The sequence below is a fragment of the Pseudophryne corroboree genome, unplaced genomic scaffold (assembly GCF_028390025.1).
Source record: "Pseudophryne corroboree isolate aPseCor3 unplaced genomic scaffold, aPseCor3.hap2 scaffold_603, whole genome shotgun sequence".
Classification (NCBI taxonomy): domain Eukaryota; kingdom Metazoa; phylum Chordata; class Amphibia; order Anura; family Myobatrachidae; genus Pseudophryne; species Pseudophryne corroboree.
The window spans coordinates 90,486-114,360 of NW_026970200.1; the positions used below are offsets into that span (position 1 = coordinate 90,486).

At 47.8% G+C, this 23,875-nt stretch overlaps 2 protein-coding genes across 2 annotated transcripts in view; one reads left to right on the forward strand and one right to left on the reverse strand.

The window, feature by feature from the left end:
- The window catches only part of LOC135035406 (zinc finger protein 260-like), a 137,254-nt gene that overhangs the window by 17,384 nt on the left and 95,995 nt on the right, over nucleotides 1-23,875 (forward strand). The window lies entirely within an intron of this gene.
- The window catches only part of LOC135035405 (gastrula zinc finger protein XlCGF26.1-like), a 48,799-nt gene that overhangs the window by 3,304 nt on the left and 21,620 nt on the right, over nucleotides 1-23,875 (reverse strand). The window lies entirely within an intron of this gene.

The following is a 23,875-nucleotide window of genomic DNA, read 5'->3' on the forward strand; positions in this document are numbered from 1 at the left end:
TCTCTTACGACCTAGAGGATGCTGGGGTCCATTTAGTACCATGGGGTAAAGACGGATCCTTTGGGAGCTACTGGCACTTTAAGAGTTTAATAGTGTGGGCTGCCCCTCCCTATATGCCCCTCCTACACGAGCAGAACACATTGGGAGAGAAAAGTACTCCTGCAGCATTGTTTGAAAGCTGGCCGGCCCACATTCACTTTAACACCCCAAAGCTAAGGGGGAACAGAACGGACTCCACACAGCAGACTTGTTTTTTAAATAATACTGGCCGGTATTCATATGTGATATTATTGTGTTTTATATATATATAAAAAATCGTTCAAAGTAGGAAGCGCTGTCTCATTTTTTCTTTTTTTTTCCTACCAGAATCAGTTTAGAAAATGTGCCCGGAGGAGCCGGTCACAGCTAGGGGAGCTCCTAGGAGTTTTCTTAGTTTTTTATTTTCTAGAGTTAGTTAGGTTACAGGAAGGCTGCTGGCAACAGCCTCCCTGCTTCGTGGGAGTTAGGGGGGTCGGGAATAGGAACCAACTTCCTGAAGAGTTAATGGTTCTCTACTCCGCTGACAGGACACTGAGCTCCTGAGGGTGCTGATCGCAAGCCCATGAGGCAACTGCTCACTCCCGCAACACGGCCGCCACCCCTTTACAAAGCCAGAAGAAAGAAAAGTGGTCACTACAGCACTGGTGTCCCGGTTAGCGGGTCGCCGGCGGGTATGGCGGCACAAGGGTGGGAGCGCAGCTCTGACAGGCTGAGCTCCAGGAAGGCTCAGCAACACACAGTGTAGGCACTTTGAGGGGCGTCCTGAGCCAGAGCGGATAAACTCTACACTGGTCACACAGCTAACAGGGGCTAATTCCCCTGTTATCACTAAAATCTTTGTCACGGCTGGCAAGGTTTGAGGATCCAGCAGCTGAGACTTGCCCAAGGAGGTAGCAGTCTGTGGGTGAACAAAACGAGGGGGTTGGATATAGTTCCTTCTCATAGGCCATGGGGCAATGAAGAGCATAGGCGGAGCTAAGAGTTAGTGGGTTGTAGTTCTTGTGGACAGGGCTGAGGTTGAGAACTGTGGCTGGTGAACGATGACTTAAAGACGTAGTTGTAGACATGGAACTGCGGGTTGTGGCTTGAAAGACGAGGTTGTAATTAATGAACTGCGGAACTGTGAATGGTGGTTAAAGACGTGGCTGGAGACAAAGAACAGTGGACTGTGACTTGAAACACGAGGCTGTAGATAATGAACTGTGGAACTGTGAATGGTGGGTGGAGACGTGGCTGGAGACAAGGAACGGTGGACTGTGGCTTGAAAGACGAGGCAGGAAACCAGAGGTCGACCGTGCCCAAAGGGTCTTACTGGACCGGGTTTTCTAGGAGCGTTTCCACAGGCAGCAGCGGGTTAGGCACGGCAGGGCTGCAGCAGCAACTGAGAACCGACTAAGCAGGATTAGGAGTAACCAGAATACGGCAAGAATCCTGGGAGCACAGGGCTAAAGCACCTACAACAGGATTGTAACTTGAAGCACTGGCGTCCCTGTCCTAAACCAGCCCCCTTTTATAGGAAGTCTCCCTGGATTGGCTGGAAGGAACAGGAAGCAAGAATTATGCCTCAAACTTGGTCTCCAACATGGCGGCGCCCAGTACTGCAGACCTTTTACATAGCCACACAGCTCACTGCCCCTGGTTTCCTAGCAACAGCTCAGCAAGAGAGACCCACTGCAGCGGCGTCCCACCGCCATGAGCAGACTCCCTCACCGCCGCTACTGCTGCCCTTGGATCCGGCGCAACAGCCCACCTCTGCCGCTTCCCAGCCACCACCTGTGAAGCCCGCCCCGCGGCCCCAGCGTGCCGGTAAGACCCCAGATGCTGACAGTACCCCCCCTTTTGCGGGTGGACTATGGACACCTAAAAGGTTTAGCTGGAAACTTGGTATGAAATGTCCGAAGAAGTCTTGAAGCATGGACATCTTCTGCTTCTACCCAAGACCTTTCCTCTGGTCCATATCCCTTCCAATCAACAAGAAACTGGAAGCGACCATATCGTCTGCGGGAGTCGAGGATCTTGTGAATCTCAAATTCATCACCTTGTGCTGATCGGATCTTGGGTGATTTAGGCAGAGCAGCTCTGAATCGATTAAGTACCAATGGTTTTAAGAGAGAAATATGGAAAGCATTAGGAATTCTTAAATGCGGAGGCAACTTCACCTTGTAAGCCACAGGATTTAGTACTATTTCGATTGGGTAGGGCCCAATAAATCTGGGAGCAAACTTTTTAGTAGGGACTTTCAACCTTAGATTACGTGTGGAAACCCAAACCCGATCTCCCACCTTAAGGTTTGGTACAGCTCTTCGCTTCAGATCTGCATAGGTCTTATACCTCTTAGATGTCTTAAGCAAGGTCTTGTGAACTTGTCTCCAGGTTTTGGTAAATTGTTGAAGTGCTGATTCTGCGGCAGGAACCTCGAGGGTAGGCAGAAGCTGGAAGTCAGGAACTTTTGGATGATAACCATAATTAATGAAAAACGGAGAAGATTTTGTGGCAGAGTGATAGAGATTGTTATGGGCAAATTCTGCAAATGGGAGGAAGTCCAGCCAGTCGTCCTGAGAGGAGGACATGAATAAACGCAGAAATGTCTCTTAGTCCTAGTTCACTCTCTCTGTTTGACCATCCGTTTAGGGATAACATCCTGAGGAGAAATTCAATTTTATACCGAGAGCAGAACATAAGGACCTCCAAAACTTGGCCACAAACTGAGGACCTCTATCAGACACGATCTCCTGTGGTAGACCATGGAGTCGGAAGCTATGAATAATTTTGCCAACTGGGATGCCGATGGAAGACTAGCCAGGGGAACGAAGTGTGCCATTTTAGAGAACCGATCAACTATGACCCACACAGTATTTTGTCCGCCAGATGCAGGTAAATCAGTAATAAAGTCCATAGAAATATGCGTCCATGGTCTTTGTGGCACAGGTAACGGATGAAGTAGCCCAGCTGGAGGGCCCTTGGGACTTTTATGCTGGGCACACTTCGGACAAGCAGCCACGAATTCCTGAACGTCAGCCCTGAGGTGAGGCCACCAGTAGGAGCGCTGAATGAATTTCAACGTTTTATGACCACCTGCATGGCCCATGAAGGTGGAGTGAGCCCATGTAAGAAGTTTCTTGCATAGATTTGGTGCAACAAAATTTTTTCCTGGAGCAGGAAGTGGAGCGGTATTAGTTGCCAAGAAAGAGGTGGACTCCAAGATGAATTGTTCTTTTGAACCGTCAGAGGGTTCTTCAGTACTCAAGGAACGGGATAATGCATCTGCTTTTTTGTTGAGGGAACCTGGTCGGTAACTAAGTTTAAAGTTAAAACGAGTAAAGAAGAGTGCCCATCTTGCTTGGCATGGGCTCAGACATCAGGCTGACTGTAGATATAGGAGGTTCTTGTGTTCTGTGGTTACCGAGATGGGATGCTGGGCTCCCTCCAACATATACCTCCACTCCTCAAAGGCAAATTTGATTGCCAGTAATTCTTGTTTCCCAATGGCGTAATTTTGTTCAGCAGGAGAAAATCTTCGCCAGAAGAACGCACAGGGATGGACCTTCTTGTCCTCGAAGAGCTGGGACAACACTGCTCCTACTCCGACAGTGGAGGCATCAACCTCCACCAGGAACAGACGGCTGAGATCAGGTTGTCGAAGGACAGGGGCGGTCATGAAGGCCTCCTTTAAAGATGAAAAGGCTTCCAAAGCTTCCGGAGACCACTTAGCAGGATCTGCTCCTTTCCTAGTTAAAGAGGTTATGGGGGCTATGACAGAGGAATAATTCTGAATAAATCTTCGGTAGAAGTTAGCGAATCCCAGGAAACGTTGAACCCCCTTAAGGGTAGGTGGAAGCGACCAATCCTGGATCACCTGGACTTTAGCGGGATCCATCTGCAACTTCTACCCCGAGAGGATGTAACCGAGGAATGGAATAGTGGGTACTTCGAAGGTGCACTTCTCTAACTTACAGAATAACTGATTCCTCTGTAAACGAGTAAGAACCTCTTTGACTTGATCTCGATGGGTCTTCAGATCCCTAGAAAAGATGAGGATGTCATCCAAATACACCACCAGGCAGTCATAAAGGAGGTCTCTAAAAATTTTGTTAACGAATGCTTGAAAGACAGCTGGGGCGTTACACAGGCCGAAAGGCATTACCAGGTATTCGTAATGCCCGTCGCAGGTATTAAATGCCGTCTTCCATTTGTCTCCTGGGCGAATACGTATAAGATTGTAGGCCCCTCGTAAGTACAATTTGGAGAACACAGTAGCTCCTTTAACACGGTCGAACAGTTCTGGGATTAAGGGCAACAGATATCTGTTCTTAATTGTTATATTGTTGAGCCCTCTATAATCAAACAGGGCCGCAGACCCCCATCCTTCTTTTTGACAAAGAAAAACCCCGCCCCGGCCGGAGAAGTGGAAGAACCTGATGAACCCTTTATCCAAATTTTCCCGGATATACTCCGACATGGCCTGTGTCTCAGGGAGTAAGAGAGGGTAGATTCAGCCTCGGGGAGGAGTCTTGCCTGGTACCAGATCAATGGGACAGTCCCAAGTGCAATGAGGAGGCAAGGTGTCCGCCCCATGCTTACTGAAAACATCTTGAAAGGACTGGTATTCCACAGGAAGGCTGGAAGGGCTGGAAGCACAGAGGGGTCTTACTGAGGGCAAACATTTCTGGAAGCAGTTTAGTCCCCAAGAGAGAACATCCATGGTTCGACAGTCTATGTGGGGATTGTGTTTGATTAACCATGGAAATCCTAGGATCAGTTCGTGAGAGGCTTTAGGAATTACTAGAAAGGAGATGTCTTCCGAATGAAGAACTCCGACCTTAATCTTGAGAGGAACAGTACGAAAGGATATAATTCCCTCAGGAATATGACTTCCATCTACCGCAGTAATTGAAATGATTTTCGATCCAAACGGACCGTTTGTATTCCAGATCGTTTAACCAGAGCTGATGTAATGAAGCTTTCGGCGGCTCCGGAGTCGAGTAGTGCAGGGATGAGAAGAGAAGAAGAAGGGAGCTCCAGGTGAGTTAACAAGACAGACTCTTTCTTGGCAAATAATTCTGAGAAATCTCCTAGCTTGACCTCTCCGGCACAAGCTAGGAGCGGGCGTTTCCCGGACGTAGGATGCAGGATTTAACAAAATGGTCAGATGCCCCACAATACATGCAAAGGTTCCCTTGTCGCCGTCTCTGACGTTCCTCGTTGGAGAGACGGGAACAATTAATCTGCATGGGTTCTTCGGTAGTTGAAGATGACCATGTCGACGGAAGAACAACTGGAGGCTTAGGACGATCTGACCGCGATCTCTCCATGCAGCGTTCTCTGCACCTCAGGTCTAATTTATTGCATAAGGAAATGAATTTATCCAACTTATCAGGTACGTCCTGAGTTGCGAGGTCATCTTTGATCTTTTCGGAGAGACCGTTCCAGAAAGCTGCAATGAGAGCCTCTTCGTTACAGTTCAGTTCTGAGGAGAGAGTACGAAACTGGATCACGTACTGACTGACCGTACGCGTGCCCTGACGCAGGCGCAGGATTTCTAATGAGGCGGCAGACGTCCTGTCTGGTTCGTCGAAGATTCTTCGAAAGGTGGCCATGAACTCAGAATAGTTAGACAGGATGGGATCCGTACTCTCCCACAAAGGTGAAGCCCATTCCAACGCCTGTCCAGTAAGTAAAGAAATGGTATAGGCTACCTTGGTTCGTGCTGATGGGAAGTTGGCCGACTGTAGTTCGAACTGGATTTCGCACTGGTTAAGAAACCCACGGCATTGCTTTGGTTTCCCATCAAACTTACTGGGAGAAGGCAAATGCAACCGTGGAAGTGGTACTGGTACAGGAGGAAGCGGAACCGAGGGGTGCTAATGTGGGAGCAGCCATAGATACTCGATGAGCCGTCATGGCAACACACAGAGAATCGAGACGTTCGCACATATTCTGCATGAACTGCACTATTTGGGATTGGGTGGCCTCCTGCTTACTCAAGCGAGACCAGATATCTGCAGTTGAATCACCTCCTGAAGCCTGATCACCCGTCAAATCCATTGGGCCAGTGCTTACTGTCACGGCTGGCAAGGTTTGAGGATCCGGCAGCTGAGACTTGCCCAAGGAGGTAGCTGGTTGTGGGTGAACAAGATGTGGGGATTGGATATAGTTCCTTCTCATAGGCCATGGGGCAATGAAGAGCGTTGGCGGGGATAAGAGTCAGTGGGTTGTAGTTCTTGTGGACAGGGCTGAGGTTGAGAACTGTGGCTGGTGAACGATGACTTAAATACGAAGTTGTAGACAAGGAACTGCGGGTTGAGGCTTGAAAGACGAGGTTGTAATTAATGAACTGCGGAACTGTGAATGGTGGTTAAAGACATGGCTGGAAACAAAGAACTGTGGACTGTGACTTGAAAGACGAGGATGTAGACAATGAACTGTGGAACTGTGAATGGTGGGTGGAGACGTGGCTGGAGACAAGGAACGGTGGACTGTGGTTTGGAAGACGAGGTTGGAGATAATGGACTGTGGACTGGGGATGGTGGTTTCAAAGACGTGGCTGGAGACAAAGATCTGCGGACTGTGGCTTGAAAGACGAGGCAGGAAACCAGAGGTCGACCGTGCCCAAAGGGTCTTACTGGACCGGGTTTTCCAGGCAGTAGCGGGTTAGGCACGGCAGGGCTGCAGCAGCAACTGAGACCCGAGTAAGCAGGATTGGGAGTAACCAGAATACGGCAAGAATCCTGGGAGCACAGGGTTAAAGCACCTGTCCTAAACCAGCGCCCTTTTATAGGAAGAAGTTTCCCTGGATTGGCTGGAAGGAACAGGAAGCAAGAACTATGCCTCAAACTTGGTCTCCAACATGGTGGCGCCCAGTACTGCAGACCTCTTACATAGCCACACAGCTCACTGCCACTGGTTTCCTAGCAACAGCTCAGCAAGAGAGACCCACTGCAGCGGTGTACCCTCACCACCACTACTGCTGCCCTCGGACTTGGCGCAAAAGCCCACCTCCGCCGCTGCCCAGCCGCCGCCTGTGAAGCCCTCCCCGTGGCCCCAGCGTGCCTGTAAGACCCCAGACGCTGACAATCCTCAGGCCAGTATAAACAATTAGTGCAGGAAGCCACGCGCCATTACAAGGGGCAGGGCTTCCTCTCAGAGCGGATCCAGCACTCATCAGCGCCATTTTCTCCCTGCAGATCATAGGAACTAGGACACTGACAGGGATCGCTGCCTTCCCTATTAAGGTTAGTCCGTCAGCGCCGGGCTTTTATCATAATAACTGTCTACCGGGGCGCTGTGTGGCTGGCTCCTTATACTCTGTGACTCTCTGAAGGTACTCTGGGGGAAACTGTGTCTGACATTTTCATGTGTGTGTGTGTGTGTGTATATATATATATATATATATATATATATATATATATCCACATTACCATGTCTAAGGACTCTGTGTCCTGTGCTGCAGAGTGTTTATCTTCTCCTGAGGAGTCTATTCCATGTACTCAGAACTGCAATGTGCTGTCTCAGCCTTCTGAAGCCGAACCCCCATCGGTGGATACTTTAAGGGGAATGATATCCCAGATTTCAACAAGGATGTCACATACTGAGAAAGAGACGCAGTTTTGGAGACAATCTGTAGTGGGTTTGAAGTATTCAGCTCCCACTACTTCATCTAAAACCCCACCTACATACCCCCAAAAAACGTACACTTGCCCAGATAATGCAAGCTGACACTGATACCGACTCTGATACAGGGGACGGTGATGAGGATATGCATTGGGGGATGCATCCCTTGCTAAAGGGGTGCAGCTAATGATTAAAGCCATTAGGGATGTTTTGCTTATTTCTGAGAAGGTTCCGGAACAAGTAGAGGAATCTTATATTACAGTAAATAAGAAGTCCTCGCTTACCTTCCCTGCTTCTAAGGAGTTAAACTCCTTGTTTGAAAAATCCTGGGAAAACCCAGAGAAAAAATCCCAGATCCCTAAAAATTCTCATTGCTTACCCTTTCCCTGAAGAGGATAGAAAGAAAACCCACCTACAGTAGACGCTTCTGTATCTAGGATGTCTAAAAAGGTGGTTTTACCTGTCCCTGGTTCAACCGCCTTAAAGGAGCCGGCTAACCGCAAGATTGAGACTATGCTCAAATCACTACACACTGCTACAGGCGTGGCTTTAAGGCCCACTATTGCTTGTGCGTAGATTTCTAAAGACATAGTAAAGTGGTCAGGCACCTTACTAGAGGACTTAGATAACAGGATTTTAATACCTACCGGTAAATCCTTTTCTCCTAGTCCGTAGAGGATGCTGGGGGCCACTTATTGACCATGGGGTATAGATGGTTCCGCAGGAGCCATGGACACTCTTAAGACTTTTTAATGGGTGTGAACTGGCTCCTCCCTCTATGCCCCTCCTCTAGACCTCAGTTATAGGAACTGTGCCCAGGGAGATGGACATTTCGAGGAAAGGATTTACTTTAATACTAGTGGTGAGATACACACCAGCTCACACCTCAACCATGCCACACACATGGCAATCAACATAACACACGCAAACAGGCATGAACCAATAGCAGCAACAAGCTGAAACTAACATAACACAAATTGTGTATAACTAAACTGCAGGTAAAGTACGCACTGGGACGGGCGCACAGCATTCTCTACGGACTAGGAGAAAAGGATTTACCGGTAGGTATAAAAATCCTGTTTTCTCATACATCCTAGAGGATGCTGGGGTCCACTTATTAGTAACATAGTATCTGAGGTTGAAAAAAGACAATTGTCCATCGAGTTCAACCTATTTGTGGTCTCCTATGCATGGTGATTTGACTAAAATTTCTGACTAATGCTGCTGTCAGCCATTGCATTTTATCCCTATTTATAGTAACTAATGCATGACTATGCACCATACCCCTGGATATCCTTATCCATTAGGAATTTATCTAACCCATTCTTAAAGGTGTTGACAGATTCCGCCATTACAACTCCCTCGGGCAGGGAATTCCAAACACGTATTGTCCTTACCGTGAAAAAGCCTTTACGCCGTATTGTGCGAAATCTCCTCTCCTCTAACCTGAGCGAGTGTCCACAAGTCCTCTGTGTTGATCTAACCAAAAACAGGTCCCGCGCAAGCTCTGTGTATTGTCCCCTTATATATTTGTAGATGTTGATCATATCCCCTCTTAGTCTCCTCTTTTCCAATGTAAACATGCCTAGCCTAGCAAGCCTTTCCTCATATTCCATCGTCTCCATGCCCTTAATTAGTTTGGTTGCCCTCCTCTGAACCTTTTCTAGCTCCAGGATATCCTTTTTGTAGTACGGTGCCCAGAATTGTACACAGTATTCAAGGTGTGGCCTCACTAGTGATTTATAGAACGGGAGTATAATACTCTCGTCCCTAGCATCAATACCCCGTTTTATGCATGCTAATATCTTATTAGCCTTCTTTGCTGCAGTCCTACTTTGGTTACTAATGCTTAGTTTGCTATCTATGAGGACACCTAAGTCCTTTTCCAGTACAGAATCCCCTAATTTTACCCCATTTAGTAGGTAGGTGTAATTTTTGTTCTTGTTACCACAGTGCATTACCTTACACTTGTCTGTATTGAAGCGCATTCTCCATTTGGCTGTCCATGCTTCTAATTTAACTAAGTCGTTCTGAAGAGACTCGGCATCCTCCTCTGTATTTATAGCCTTACACAATTTGGTATCATCTGCAAAAATTGACACCATGCTCTCTAGACCTTTTGTTAGGTCGTTAATGAAAATATTGAACAATAGCCGTCCTAATACTGAGCCTTGCGGCACACCACTTAGCACTTCAGTCCAAGTTGAAAAAGATCCATTAACCACAACGCGCTGCTCCCTATTATCTAAACAGTTTTTGACCCAAGTGCATATTGTGCTTCCTAGCCCTGATTCTTGTAGCTTGTAGATAAGTCTCATGTGTGGTACAGTATCGAACACTTTGGCAAAGTCTAAAAAGACTACATCCACCTCTTTACCCTGATCTAGGTTTGCGCTTTCATAAAAGCCAAGTAAGTTGGTTTGACAGGATCTGTCCTTCATAAACCCATGTTGATTCCTTTTAATGACCTTATTGACTTCAAGGAACTTCTGAATACTATCTCTTAGAATACCTTCCAATACTTTCCCCACTATAGATGTAAGACTAACTGGTCTATAATTACCTGGTTCAGCTTTACTTCCCTTTTTGAATATAGGCACTACTTCCGCTATACGCCAGTCTTTGGGAACCATACCTGATATAACTGAATCCTTAAAGATCAAAGATAGCGGTTTTGCCAGTACAGAGTGAAGCTCCATTAGAACCCTTGGGTGAATACCATCGGGCCCTGGTGATTTATTAATCTTTAAATGTTTTAATCGGTCACAGACTACTTCCTCGCTTAAATAAGTACCTATCAGTGGGATATTCTCATTATTGAGATTGTGTGTCAGTCCCTGAATTGGGTCCTCTCTAGTGAATACTGTTGAAAAAAACTAATTTAGTGTGTCCGCTATGTCATTATCATTTTTGCTTAAGACTCCCAACTTGTCTTTTAAAGGGCCTATACTCTCCTTCTTTAATCTCTTGCTATTAATGTATTTAAAGAATTTTTTGGGATTCGCTTTGCTTTCCTTTGCTACTAGTTTTTCAGTTTCTACTTTAGCCTCTCTTATTTCCTTTTTGCAAATTTTGTTACATTCCTTATAGTGCTGAAATGTCTCTGCTTCCCCATCAGATTTGTATTTTTTAAATGCTCGCCTTTTCTTGCCCATAAGTTCCTTAATCTTTTTGTTAAGCCACATCGGTTTATGATTTTTATTCCTTTTTTTGCAGCTCATAGGAATAAATTTGAGAGTATTTTTAGCTAGCAGGAATTTTAGTACCTCCCATTTCTCCATAGTATTTTTTCCTAAAAACAAACCTTCCCATTCAATATCCCTGAAAAATACCCTCATAATTTCAAAGTTGGCTTTGCTAAAGTTTAGAGTCCTAGTTGAGCCAGTTTAGGGCTGTTTATGGAAACTGATATTGAATGTGACCATATTGTGGTCGCTGTTTCCTATGGGTTCCCCTACTATAATACCTGATACCAAATCCCCATTGTTTGTTAATACCAGGTCTAAGATTGCATTGTACCTAGTTGGTTCCTCAATTAGTTGGACTAAGTAGTTATCATTAAGTGTGTTTAAAAACATATTGCCCCTAGCAGTATCACATGAATCGTTTTTCCAGTTTATCTCTGGATAGTTAAAATCTCCCATCACTATTATGTCTCCTACTCCTGCTGCTCTTTCAATTTGCTTTAGTAACAATTCCTCATCAGATGAGTTGATACCAGGCGGCCTATAGCATACACCCAATACTAACTTTTTTATTCCTTTTTCACAGCATGCAATTTCTACCCATAATGTCTCGACAGTGTCTACAGTCCCCTCCTGAATATCTTCCCGTATATCAGGTTTTAAAAACGGCTTTACGTAAAGGCACACCCCTCCACCCCTTGTATTTAGTCTGTCTCTTCTAAACAGCGTATAGCCCTCTAGATTGACTGTCCAATCATGAGATTCATCCCACCAAGTTTCAGTAATGCCTATAATATCATACTGTTTGCTTGCTGCAAGTATTTCTAGTTCACCATTTTTACCAGTAATGCTTCTGGCGTTTACATACATACAACTAAGATAAGTATTTTCCCTTGCGTTAGGGACATCTTTCACCTTATGTAGCAATGATGACCTGTAATCGTCATTGGTTAGTGCTTTGGTAAAATCTCTTTTAGAACCCATGTTCGTAACCTTACCGCCTGCTCTTACCCTCCCCCCAACTTCTCCCCCATTTCGTTTACTACCGCCATCCCCACTATTCTCACTGCATGACCCGTAGTTTCTAGCTAAACCCTCCCCCCAGGCTCCTAGTTTAAAATCTCCTCCAACCTTCTAACCATCCTTCCCCCCAGCACCGCTGCCCCCTCCTCAGTCAGGTGCAATCCGTCACGACAAAAGAGATGGCGCCTGACTGAGAAGTCCGCCCAGTGTTCCAGGAACACAAACCCCTCTTTCCTGCACCAATCCCTAAGCCACACATTTACCTCCCTAATCTCCCTCTGCCTCCCTGGACTAGCGCGTGGCACGGGTAATAATTCCGAGAATATTACCTTAGATGTCCTTGCCTTCAGATGTCCTTGCCTTCAGTTTCTTTCCTAAGTCCCTATAGTCTTTCTTAAGGACATCCCACCTTCCGCTAACTTTGTCATTGGCCAACGTGCACCAAGACCGCTGGGTCTTTCCCAGCCCCTCCCAACAATCTATCTACCCGGTACGCGATGTGCCATACCCGAGCACCCGGGAGACAACAGACTGTACGGCGATCACGGTCCCGGTAGCAGATTGCCCTATCTGTCTTCCTGATGATAGAATCCCCTACCACCACCATCTGACTAGGTACCTCACTATTTTTTATCCCAACCGTGCCAGAGGGACCACTCCTCTGGATGCTAGAGGGAGCAGTCTCCTCCGGCACCGTCATTTCTTCACTATCATCCTCCGATTCCTCGTCCAATCGGGCAAATTTGTTCGGGTTTGATAGTTCGGAGATGTCGAGCCTCCCCCTCTTTTCCTTCCTTCTAACTGTGACCCAACTGGCTACCTGATCATCATCCTCTTCTACCAGTGACCCCTCCCGCAACTCCTCCACTGTTCTGTCTAAACTACGCACGAGATTGTGAATCTCCCTCAGTCGCGTAACGGTTTGCTCTAGATCAGTTACCTGGGCTTCCAGGGCAACCGTTCGCACACACCTCGTGCAGATGTAATCACACTGGGCCGGTAGCTCCAGGTGTGCATACATCTTGCATGACATGCACTGAGTGAGGTCCTCAACTATATCTCTCGTAGAGGCTCAAACCAATCCGATTGAAGAAACTGCAAACGGAGGCTGGATGTGCAGAACCCCTTTCAGGAAGGTCTGAACCTCTGGAAGAGAGGCCAATTGTTTTTGGAAGAACACTGACAAGGCCGAAATCTAGACCTTGATTGACCCCAATCGGAGGCCCACCTCCACACCAGCCTGCAGAAAATGGAGAAAACGTCCCAAGGAGCCTTCTTGGATTCACAGCAAGACGCATATTTTCTCCAAATACGGTTGCAATGTTTCGACGTTACTCCTTTCCTGTCCTGAATAAGTGTGGGAATGACTTCTTTCGGAATACCCTTTCGGGCTAGGATCCGGCACTCAACAGCCATGCCGTCAAACGTAGCCGCGGTAAGTCCTGATACACGCACGGCCCCTGCTGCAGCAGGTCCTCGCGAATAGGAAGAGGCCGAGGATCTTCTATGAGCATCTCCTGAAGATCTGGGTACCAAGCCCTCCTTGGCCAGTCTGGGGCAATGAAGATTGCTCGAACCCTTGTTCTTCTTATGATCCTGAGAACTATTGGGATCAGCGGAAGTGGAGTGAAGACATACACTGACCAGAATACCCACTGGGTTACTAGAGAATCCACCGCTATTGCTTGAGGGTCTCTCGACCTGGAACAATATTTCTGAAGCTTCTTTTTGAGACGAGATACCATCATGTCTAGTTGAGGAACTCCCCAAAGACTTGTCACCTCTGCAAAGACTTCTTGGTGGAGGCCCCACTCTCCTGGATGGAGATCGTGTCTGCAGAGGAAGTCTGTTTCCCAGTTGTCCACTCCCGGAATGAAAAATGCTGACAGAGCTTTTGCATGCCTTTCTGCCCAGAGGAGGATCTTTGTCACCTCTGCTATTGCTGCTCTGCTTTTCGTTCCGCTCTGCCGGTTTATATACGCGACTGCTGTTACATTGTCCGACTGGATCTGTACGGGATGATCTTGAAGAAGATGTACCGCTTGTCGAAGGCCGTTGTAAATGGCTCTCAATTCCAGCACATTTATGTGAAGGCAGGCTTCTTGACTTGACCATATTCCTTGGAAGCTTTCCCCCTCAGTGACAGCTCCCCAGACTCTGAGACTTGCATCCGTGGTTACCAGGACCCAGTCCTGAATCCCGAATCTGCGTCCCTCTAATAGGTGCAGACTGTGTAGCCACCACAGGAGTGATATCCTGGCTTTTGACGACAGGACTATCTTCCGGTGCATGTGAAGGTGGGATCCCGACCACTTGTCCAACAGGTCCCACTGGAATACTCTGGCATGGAACCTGCCAAACTGTATGGCCTCGTAGGCCGCCACCATCTTCCCCAACAACCGAATGCACTGATGGATCAACACACTGGATGGTTTCAATACCTGTTTTACCATTTTCAGGATTTTCAGAGCCTTTTCCCCCGCAAAAAAATACTCTCTGAACTTCCGTGTCCAGAATCATCCCGAGAAAAGACAATCTTGATGTCAGTTCCAATTGTGACTTTGGATAAATTATGATCCAACCGTGTTGTTGGGAGTATCGACAGGGAGAGCGTGATGTTTTGTAACAACTGCTCCCTGGATCTCGCCTTTATCTGGAGATCGTCCAGATAAGGAATTATATTGACTCCTTTTTGACGAAGGAGGACCATCATCTCCGCCATCACCTTGGTGAATACCCTCGGCACCGTGGAGAGACCGAAAGGTAACGTCTGGAACTGGTAATGGCAATCCTGCACCGCAAATCTCAGATAGGCCTGGTGAGGAGGATAAATGGGAACATGCAGGTAAGCATCCTTGATGTCTACCGACACAATGTAATCCCCCTCCTCCAGACTGGAAATCACTGCCCGGAGTGATTTCATCTTGAACTTGAACCGTTTCAAGTAGAGATTCAAATTTTTTAGGTTCAGGATCGGTATGACCGAGCCGTCCGGCTTCGGAACTAGAAAGAGGCTTGAATAAAACCCCTCCCCTTGTTGCGGCAAAGGCACCAGGACTACGATCTGGTCCTGACATAATTTTTGGATTGCCGCTGATACTGCTTCTCTTTCTTGAAGAGAAGCTGGCAAGGTTGATTTGAAAAATCAGCATGGGGGAACGTCTTGAAACTCCAGCTTGTATCCCTGGGATACTATTTGCAATACCCAGGGATCCAGGCAAGACAGAATCCAACCTTGGCTGAACAGTCTGAGATGTGCCCCCACCCGAGCGGCCTCCTGCAAGGGAGTTCCAGCGTCATGCTGAAGATTTGGCAGAAGTAGGGGTAGACTTCTGCTCCTGGGAACCTGGAGCCGCTGTGGGCTTCTTTCCCCTTCCCCTACCTGCAAAGAAGGGGGAACCTCTCGCTCTTTTGTATTTATTGGGCTGAAAGGACTGCATGTGTGTGTGATAGGTCTTTTTTGCCGATGCAGGCGCAGAGGGCAAAAACATTGACTTACCTGCGGTAGCCGCCGAGACTAACACATCCAGACCATCGCCAAATAAGGTCTCACCGTTATATGGGAGAGCCTCCATGTTTCTTTTGGAATCCACATCCGCGTTCCACTGGCGAATCCACAATGCCCGCCTAGCTGATACTGCCATGGTAGCGGCTTGTGAACTCAAGAGTCCAATATCTTACATCGCTTTTAGCATGTAGGCGGCAGCGTCCTTGATATTCCCTAACTTAAGGAGTATCTCATCTTTATCAACTGTGTCTGACCATTTTTCAATAGCGCGACTGACCCACGCGCAGGCAATAGTGGGCCTGAGCAGCGTACCATTGGAAACATAAATGGATTTCAATGTAGTTTCCATCTTACGGTCAGCCGGCTCCTTTAGTGAAGCCGTGCCAGGTGCAGGGAGAATTACCTTCTTTGTTAACCTGGACAGTGCACTGTCTAACACAGGAAGTGACTCCCATTTTCCCTGTCTTTTGCTGGGAAAGGGTAAGCTATCTAAATCCGCTTAGGAATATTAAATTTTTTCTCAGGATTCACCCACATCCCTGCAAAGAGAGCATTTAGCTCGTGGGAAGGAGGGAACGTGACTTTGGATTTCTTTTCTTTACATAAATAAGCCTTCTCCTGAGGTACAGACGTGGCTTCTGTAATTTCCAACACATCCCTTATAGCCACAATCATATATTGTATATTGTTTGCTAATTTATGATCTATTTCTCTAGAGTCACTACCGTCGACACAAGAATCAGAGTCTATGTCGGTATCAGTATTCACAAATGGTCTCTTATGTGACCCAGATGGGCCGCCTGCAGAAGGAAGAACAGAGTCCTGAAAAATCACATCTTCCACAGATTTTCTCTAGCATTCAGCCTGAGATTCAGACTTATCTTTTCTCCTATTGATATGATGCATACTTTCACGTATTTCTTTCACCCATTCAGGCTCTTGGTGTGCCGGCAGCGCCACCACATTACAACTCTGTGTCCCTAAAATGCCTTCCTCCGGGGAGGAACTCCCTACCTCAGACATGCCTTACACGTGTACAAAACACACTCACAGACACACTGGGACTTATAAGGGGACAGACCCACAGCAAAATCTGTCAGAGGGACGCAGTATAGGAGCAGCCAGTTCACAACCCCAGCGCCAGTAACTAATGTCTGTGAACACAGAATGCCCACAGACAACAGCGCTTTTATACAGTAATTCACACTTGTAATGCACCACAAAACGCTTTGTGCCCCCCTTATTTGTACCCTGTACTTGTTGTCAGAAGTGGAGAAAGGACTAGCGTTGTCTCTGCAGCCTGAGGAGAGAGAGGAAATGGTGCTGAGCAGTGTGCTGGATGCCTGAGGAAGAAGCTCCGCCCCTGCAAATGGCGCATTTTTCGCTCAGCAATGTTTTTTAATATTTATACTGGCGGGGGTAGGGCTGTGCCAGCGGCATCTTATGCCCCCTTTGCGCCAGTTTAAGGTATTATTTGCTGCCCAGGGCGCCCCATCCCCGCGCCCTGCAGTGCTCTGTGTGTGTGGGCAGCAATGGCGCGCTACGCTTCCGCCAGCCGCGCCGTACCTCAGCCGTCACTTTAGTTGCTAGAAGATCTATCTTCTCATACTCACCTGTCTTCTGACTTCTGGCTCTGCGAGGGGGGTGACGGCGTGCTGTGGGAGTGAGCATCTAGGCACACCTAGTGTTCAGTTCCCTTCAGGAGCTAATGGTGTCCTGTCAGCAAGAAGCAGAGCCATGAAACTCTCAGGAAGTTGGTTCTACTTCTGCCCCCTCAGTCCCACGAAGCAGGGAGTCTGTTGCCAGCAGTTCTCCCAGAAAATAAAAAACCTAACATAAGTCTTTTTCAGAGAAACTCAGTAGAGCTCCTCAGAGTGCATCCAGTCTCCTGGGCACATTTCTAAAACTGAAGTCTGGAGGAGGGGCATAGAGGGAGGAGCCAGTTCACACCCATTGAAAAGTCTTAAGAGTGCCATTGGCTTCTGCGGAACCGTCTATACCCCATGGTCAATAAGTGGACCACAGCATCCTCTAGGACGTATGAGAAACTATGGATAGGAGTGACATTGACTTGTTTTTACGTCACATAAAGGATTCTGCAGGTTTCATGGTGGAGGCCATGAAGGACATTGGCCTGCTACTTCCATGGCTGTCTCGGCACGCAGAGGACTCTGGATATGCCAATTGACTGCGGATGCAGAATCCAAGAAAAGTGTGGAGAACCTGCCATTTACAGGTCAGGCACTATTTGGGGATGCATTGGATGCGTGGATTTCCCCGGTGAGTGCGGGTAAGTCGACATTTCTTCCCTCCGCAGCAGCCCCAGCTAGGAAATCTTATCCTACACCTACACTGCAGTCCTTTTGGACCGCAAAATTTAAAAAATCTAAACCCCCCCCCCCCCCCCCCCCACACACCTTCTTTAGAGGAGGTCGGGGCAGAGCCAAAAAACCTGCACCAACAGGTTCCCAGGAACAGAAACCAGGTTCTACTTCCTACAAATATTCAGCATGACGGTGGACCTCTCAGCCTGGAGATCAGGCAGGTGGGAGCGAGACTAAAAGATTTCAGTCACGTCTGGGCGTCATCATGCCTAGACCCCTGGGTGACGGATATTGTCACCCAGGGGTACAGACTGGAGTTTCAGGAACTCCCACCTCACAGATTCTTAAAATCAGACATACCAGCTTCGCTGACAGAAAGTGCTATCCTAAAGGAAACCATTCAAAAATTGGTACGAGCAAATGTCATTGTTCCAGTTCCACCTCACCCAAAAACCAAGGGTTATTACTCAAACCTGTTTGTGGTACCAAAACCGGACGGTTCGGTAAGGCCTATACTGAACCTGAAGTCGTTGAACCCCTACTTGAGGGTTTTCCAATTCAAGATGGAGTCGCTGAGAGCGGTGATCTCAGGTCAGGAACAGGGGGAATTCCTAGTATCCCTGGATATCAAGGATGCGTACCTTCACATTCTGATCTGGCCAACTCACCAGGCCTATCTACGGTGTGCACTATAGGACTGTCACTATCAGTTCCAGATGTTGCCATTTGGCCTCTCCACAGAACCGAGGGTGTTCACCAAGGTCATGGCGGAGATGAAGCTCCTCCTACGCAAACAGGGAGTGAACATAATTTCATATCTGGATGATCTGCTGATTGCAACAGCTTCTCCTTGGAAGATGCTTCTGAGTATTGCACTCTCAACTCAACTACACTGGGATCATGGGTGAATCCTGAACCTTCCAAAGTCACATTTGGAACTGACAAGGAGACTGCCCTTCCTGGGGATGGTACTCGACACGGAAGTTCAGAGGGTGTTTCTACCAGTGGAGAAAGCATTGGTGATCCAATCAATGGTCTGGGATGTCTTGAAACCTCCCCTGGTATCGGTTCATCGGTGCATTCGCCTTCTGGGGAAGATGGTAGCCTCCTACGAGGCTCTACAATACAGAAGATTCCATGCACGGTTCTTCCAGCTGGATCTCCTGGACAAGTGGTCGGGATCACATCTTCCCATGCACCAGCGGATATGCCTGTCGCCGATAGCCAGAATTTCACTACTCTGGTGGTTGCAAACTTCTCACCTGCTCGAGGGTTGCAGGTTTGGGATTCAGAATTGGATTCTTCTAACCACGGATGCAAGCCTCAAAGGTTGGGGAGTAGTCAACCAGGGGGGGAAATTTCCAAGGAAAGTGGTCAAGCCAGGAATCGGTCCTTCCAATAAACATTCTGGAACTAAGGGCCATATACAATGGCCTTCTACAAGTGGCTCATCTTCTGCAAGATCGAGCCATTCAGGTTTAGTCGGACGTCACAGCGGTGTCCTACATAAACAGGCAGGGTGGAACGAAGAGCAGGGCTGCAATGTCAGAGGTAACAAGAATCCTCCTCTGGGCAGAAAGACACGCGCTGGCGCTGTCTGCGATCCTCATTTCGGGAGTGGACAACTGGGAAGCGGACTTCCTCAGCAGACACAATCTCCATTCAAGAGAATGGGGCCTCCATCCGGAGGTATTCACAGAAGTAACACACCGATGAGGTGTACCTCAGATAGACATGATGGCCTCTCGCCTCAACAAGAAGCTTCAGAGGCACTGTTCCAGGTCACGAGACCCACAGGCAGTGGACGCCCTGGTGACTCCGTGGGTGTTCCAGTCAGTGTATGTGTTCCCTCCACTTCCACTCATCCCAAGGATTATCAAACTAATAAAAAGATCAAGAGTTCTGGCGATCCTCATTGCTCTGGACTGGCCAAGGTGGGCTTGGTACTCGGATCTTTTGGCATTACTGCTGGAGTATCAGAGGTCTCTTCCTCTTCACGAGGACCTTCTACTGCAGGGGCCGTTTGCCTATCAAGACGTACCGCGGCTACGTTTGATGGCATGGAGGTTGAACGCCAGACCTTAGCTCAGAAGGGCATTCCGAATAAGGTTATTCCTACTCTGATCCAAGCTAGGAAGGAGGTAATGTCTAAGCATTACCATCAGATTTGGAAAAAGTATGTGTCTTGGTGTAAATCCGAAAAGTTTCCTACGGTGGAGTTTCAACTGGGACATTTTCTCCTCTTTCTGCAAGCAGGTGTGGATGTTGGCCTATGCTTGGTCTCCATCACGGTCCAGATTTCGGCATTGTCTATTTTCTTCCAGAAACAATTGTCTGCTATCCCTGAGGTTCAGACTTTCTTGAAAGGAGTTCTGCACATCAAACCACCCTTTGTGCCTCCTATGGCACCTTGGGATCTTAATATGGTGCTGCAGTTCCTGCAATTGGATTGGTTCGAACCTTTACAGGAGGTGGACGTAAAGTTTCTTACTTGGAATGCGGTCATGTTGTTGGCCTTGGCTTCTGCCAGACGTGTGTCAGAATTGGGGGCATTGTCGCACAAGAGCCCCTACTTGATTTTCCATGAGGGTAGAGCTGAGCTCAGAATGCATCAGCAATTTCTCCCTAAGGTTGTGTCGGCTTTTCATATCAACCAACCTATTGTGGTGCCAGTGGCTACTGACACCTCAATTACCTCAAAGTCCTTGGATGTCGTGCGGGCTTTGTAAATCTATGTGAAGAGAACTACTCATCACAGGAAGTCGGACGCACTATTTGTACTTTATGATCCCAAGATTGGGTGTCCTGCTTCTAAGAAGACAATTTCACACTGGATCAGGTTTACTATCCAGCATGCTTATTCCACGGCAGGATTGCCAATTCCAAAATCTGTTCAGGCCCACTATACCCGTAAAGTTGGTTCTTCCTGGGCAGCTGCCCGGGGTGTCACGGCTATTCAGCTTTGCCGAGCAGCTACTTTGTCAGGATCAAACATGTTTGTTAAGTTTTACAAGTTCTATACTTCGGCCACTGAGGACTTCAAGTTTGGTCAATCAGTTCTGCAGGAACCTCAGCACTCTCACTCCTGTACTGGGAGCTTTGGTACATCCCCATGGTACTAATTGGACCCCAGCATCCAGGGCCGGTGTTAGGGTGTTCGGCGCCCTCCTGCAAATACAGATGTGGCTCTCTGATCCTAGCCACGCGCAGTCGTATCACGCTTGCGACTACCTGCGGAAATCTGGGTCCGAGACGTGGTTTACCAGGGATTCTGTTTCACCTGCCTCAGGCAGGCAAAACCAAATCCCAGGGAACAACCCCGTAGCAACACAGCATATCAGCAAGGTACAGCAGCAGAGTATTATGTTACCCAGAGCAAATTTAAAAAAAGCGCCCCTTAAATTGTCATTTCAAATTCTGGCTGAATTTTCATAGTCTATAAGTACTGAAATAAACATACATTGCAATACAGTACCATCTCCTTGTTATCTCTTCATAGTTCCTCCCTAGTCTATACTCTTGTCATACTGTAGTTCCCGCTTGTCCGAACTTTCCTAATAATGTCCCCACTTGTCTGTACTCACCTCATAGTACCTTTCTTGTCTGTACTCATCTCACTATACAGGGGTTCATTAAGACACTACACAGGGGTCCATTATATCAGTGCTGTAAATAGACATTTTAGCGCTGTGTGCAAGAAACGGCATTGGCGCGCCCCCCCCCCCCGATGTAAAATAATAAGAATTTACTCACCGGTAATTCTATTTCTCGTAGTCCGTAGTGGATGCTGGGTACTCCGTAAGCACCATGGGGAATAGCGGGCTCTGCAGGAGACTGGGCACTCTAAAAGAAAGATTAGGTACTATCTGGTGTGCACTGGCTCCTCCCTCTATGCCCCTCCTCCAGACCTCAGTTAGGGAAACTGTCCCCGGAAGAGCTGACATTACTAGGAAAGGATTTGGAATCCAGGGTAAGACTCATACCAGCCACACCAATCACACCGTACAACTTGTGATAACTATACCCAGTTAACAGTATGAAAACAATAATGAGCCTCATGAACAGATGGCTCATAACAAAACCCTTTAGTACGCAATAACTATATACATGTATTGCAGAGAGTTCGCACTTGGGACGGGCTCCCAGCATCCACTACGGACTACGAGAAATAGAATTACCGGTGAGTAAATTCTTATTTTCTCTGACGTACTAGTGGATGCTGGGTACTCCGTAAGGACTATGGGGATTATACCAAAGCTCCCAAACGGGCGGGAGAGTGCGGATGACTCTGCAGCACCGAATTAGCAAACTCAAGGTCCTCCTCAGCCAGGGTATCAAACTTGTAGAATTTTGCAAATGTGTTTGAACCCGACCAAGTAGCAGCTCGGCAAAGTTGTAAAGCCGAGACCCCTCGGGCAGCCGCCCAAGAAGAGCCCACTTTCCTCGTGGAATGGGCTTTTACAGATTTAGGATGCGGCAGTCCAGCCGCAGAATGTGCAAGTTGAATCGTGCTACAGATCCAGCGAGCAATAGTCTGTTTTGAAGCAGGAGCACCCAGCTTGTTGGGTGCATACAGGATAAATAGCGAGTCAGTTTTCCTGACTCTAGCCGTCCTGGAAACATAGATTTTCAGGACCCTGACTACGTCCAGCAACTTGGAATCCTCCAAGTCCCGAGTAGCCGCAGGCACCACAATAGGTTGGTTCAAATGAAACGCTGATACCACCTTAGGAAGAAATTGGGAACGAGTCCTCAATTCTGCCCTATCCATATGGAAAATCAGATAAGGGCTTTTACATGACAAAGCCGCCAATTCTGATACACGCCTGGCCGAAGCCAAGGCCAACAACATGACCACTTTCCACGTGAGATATTTTAGCTCCACGGTTTTAAGTGGCTCAAACCAATGCGACTTTAGGAATTCCAACACCACGTTGAGATCCCAAGGTACCACTGGAGGCACAAAAGGGGGCTGAATATGCAGCACTCCTTTAACAAATGTCTGAACTTCAGGCAGTGAAGCCAGTTCTTTTTGGAAGAAAATCGACAGAGCCGAAATCTGGAACTTAATGGAACCCAATTTGAGGCCCATAGTCACCCCTGACTGTAGGAAGTGCAGAAATCGACCCAGCTGAAATTCCTCTGTTGGGGCCTTCCTGGCCTCACACCAAGCAACATATTTCCGCCATATGCGGTGATAATGTTTTGCGGTCACATCCTTCCTAGCTTTAATCAGCGTAGGAATGACTTCCTCCGGAATGCCCTTTTCCTTTAGGATCCGGTGTTCATCCGCCATGCCGTCAAACGCAGCCGCGGTAAGTCTTGGAACAGACAGGGCCCCTGCAGCAGCAGGTACTGTCTGAGCGGCAGAGGCCATGGGTCCTCTGAGATCATTTCTTGAAGTTCTGGTTACCAAGCTCTTCTTGGCCAATCCGGAACAATGAGGATAGTTCTTACTCCTCTCCTTCTTATTATCCTCAGTACCTTGGGTATGAGAAAAGAGGAGGGAACACATAAACCGACTGGTACACCCACGGTGTCACTAGAGCGTCCATAGCTATCGCCTGAGGGTCCCTTGACCTGGCGCAATATCTTTTTAGCTTTCTGTTGAGGCGGGACGCCATCATGTCCACCTGTGGCCGTTCCCAACGGTTCACAATCAGCTGGAAGACTTCTGGATGAAGTCCCCACTCTCCCGGGTGGAGGTCGTGCCTGCTGAGGAAGTCTGCTTCCCAGTTGTCCACTCCCGGAATGAACACTGCTGACAGTGCTATCACGTGATTCTCCGCCCATCGAAGAATCCTTGTGGCTTCTGTCATTGCCACCCTGCTTCTTGTGCCGCCCTGGCGGTTTACATGGGCGACCGCTGTGATGTTGTCTGACTGAATCAGAACCGGTTGGTTTTGAAGCAGGGGTTCTGCTTGACTCAGGGCGTTGTAAATGGCCCTTAGTTCCAGAATATTTATGTGTAGGGAAGTTTCCTGACTCGACCATTGTCCTTGGAAGTTTCTTCCCTGGGTGACTGCCCCCCAACCTCGGAGGCTTGCATCCGTGGTCACCAAGACCCAGTCCTGTATGCCGAATCTGTGGCTTTCGAGCAGATGAGCACTCTGCAGCCACCACAGCAGAAACACCCTGGCCCTCGGGGACAGGGTGATTAACCGATGCATCTGGAGATGCGATCC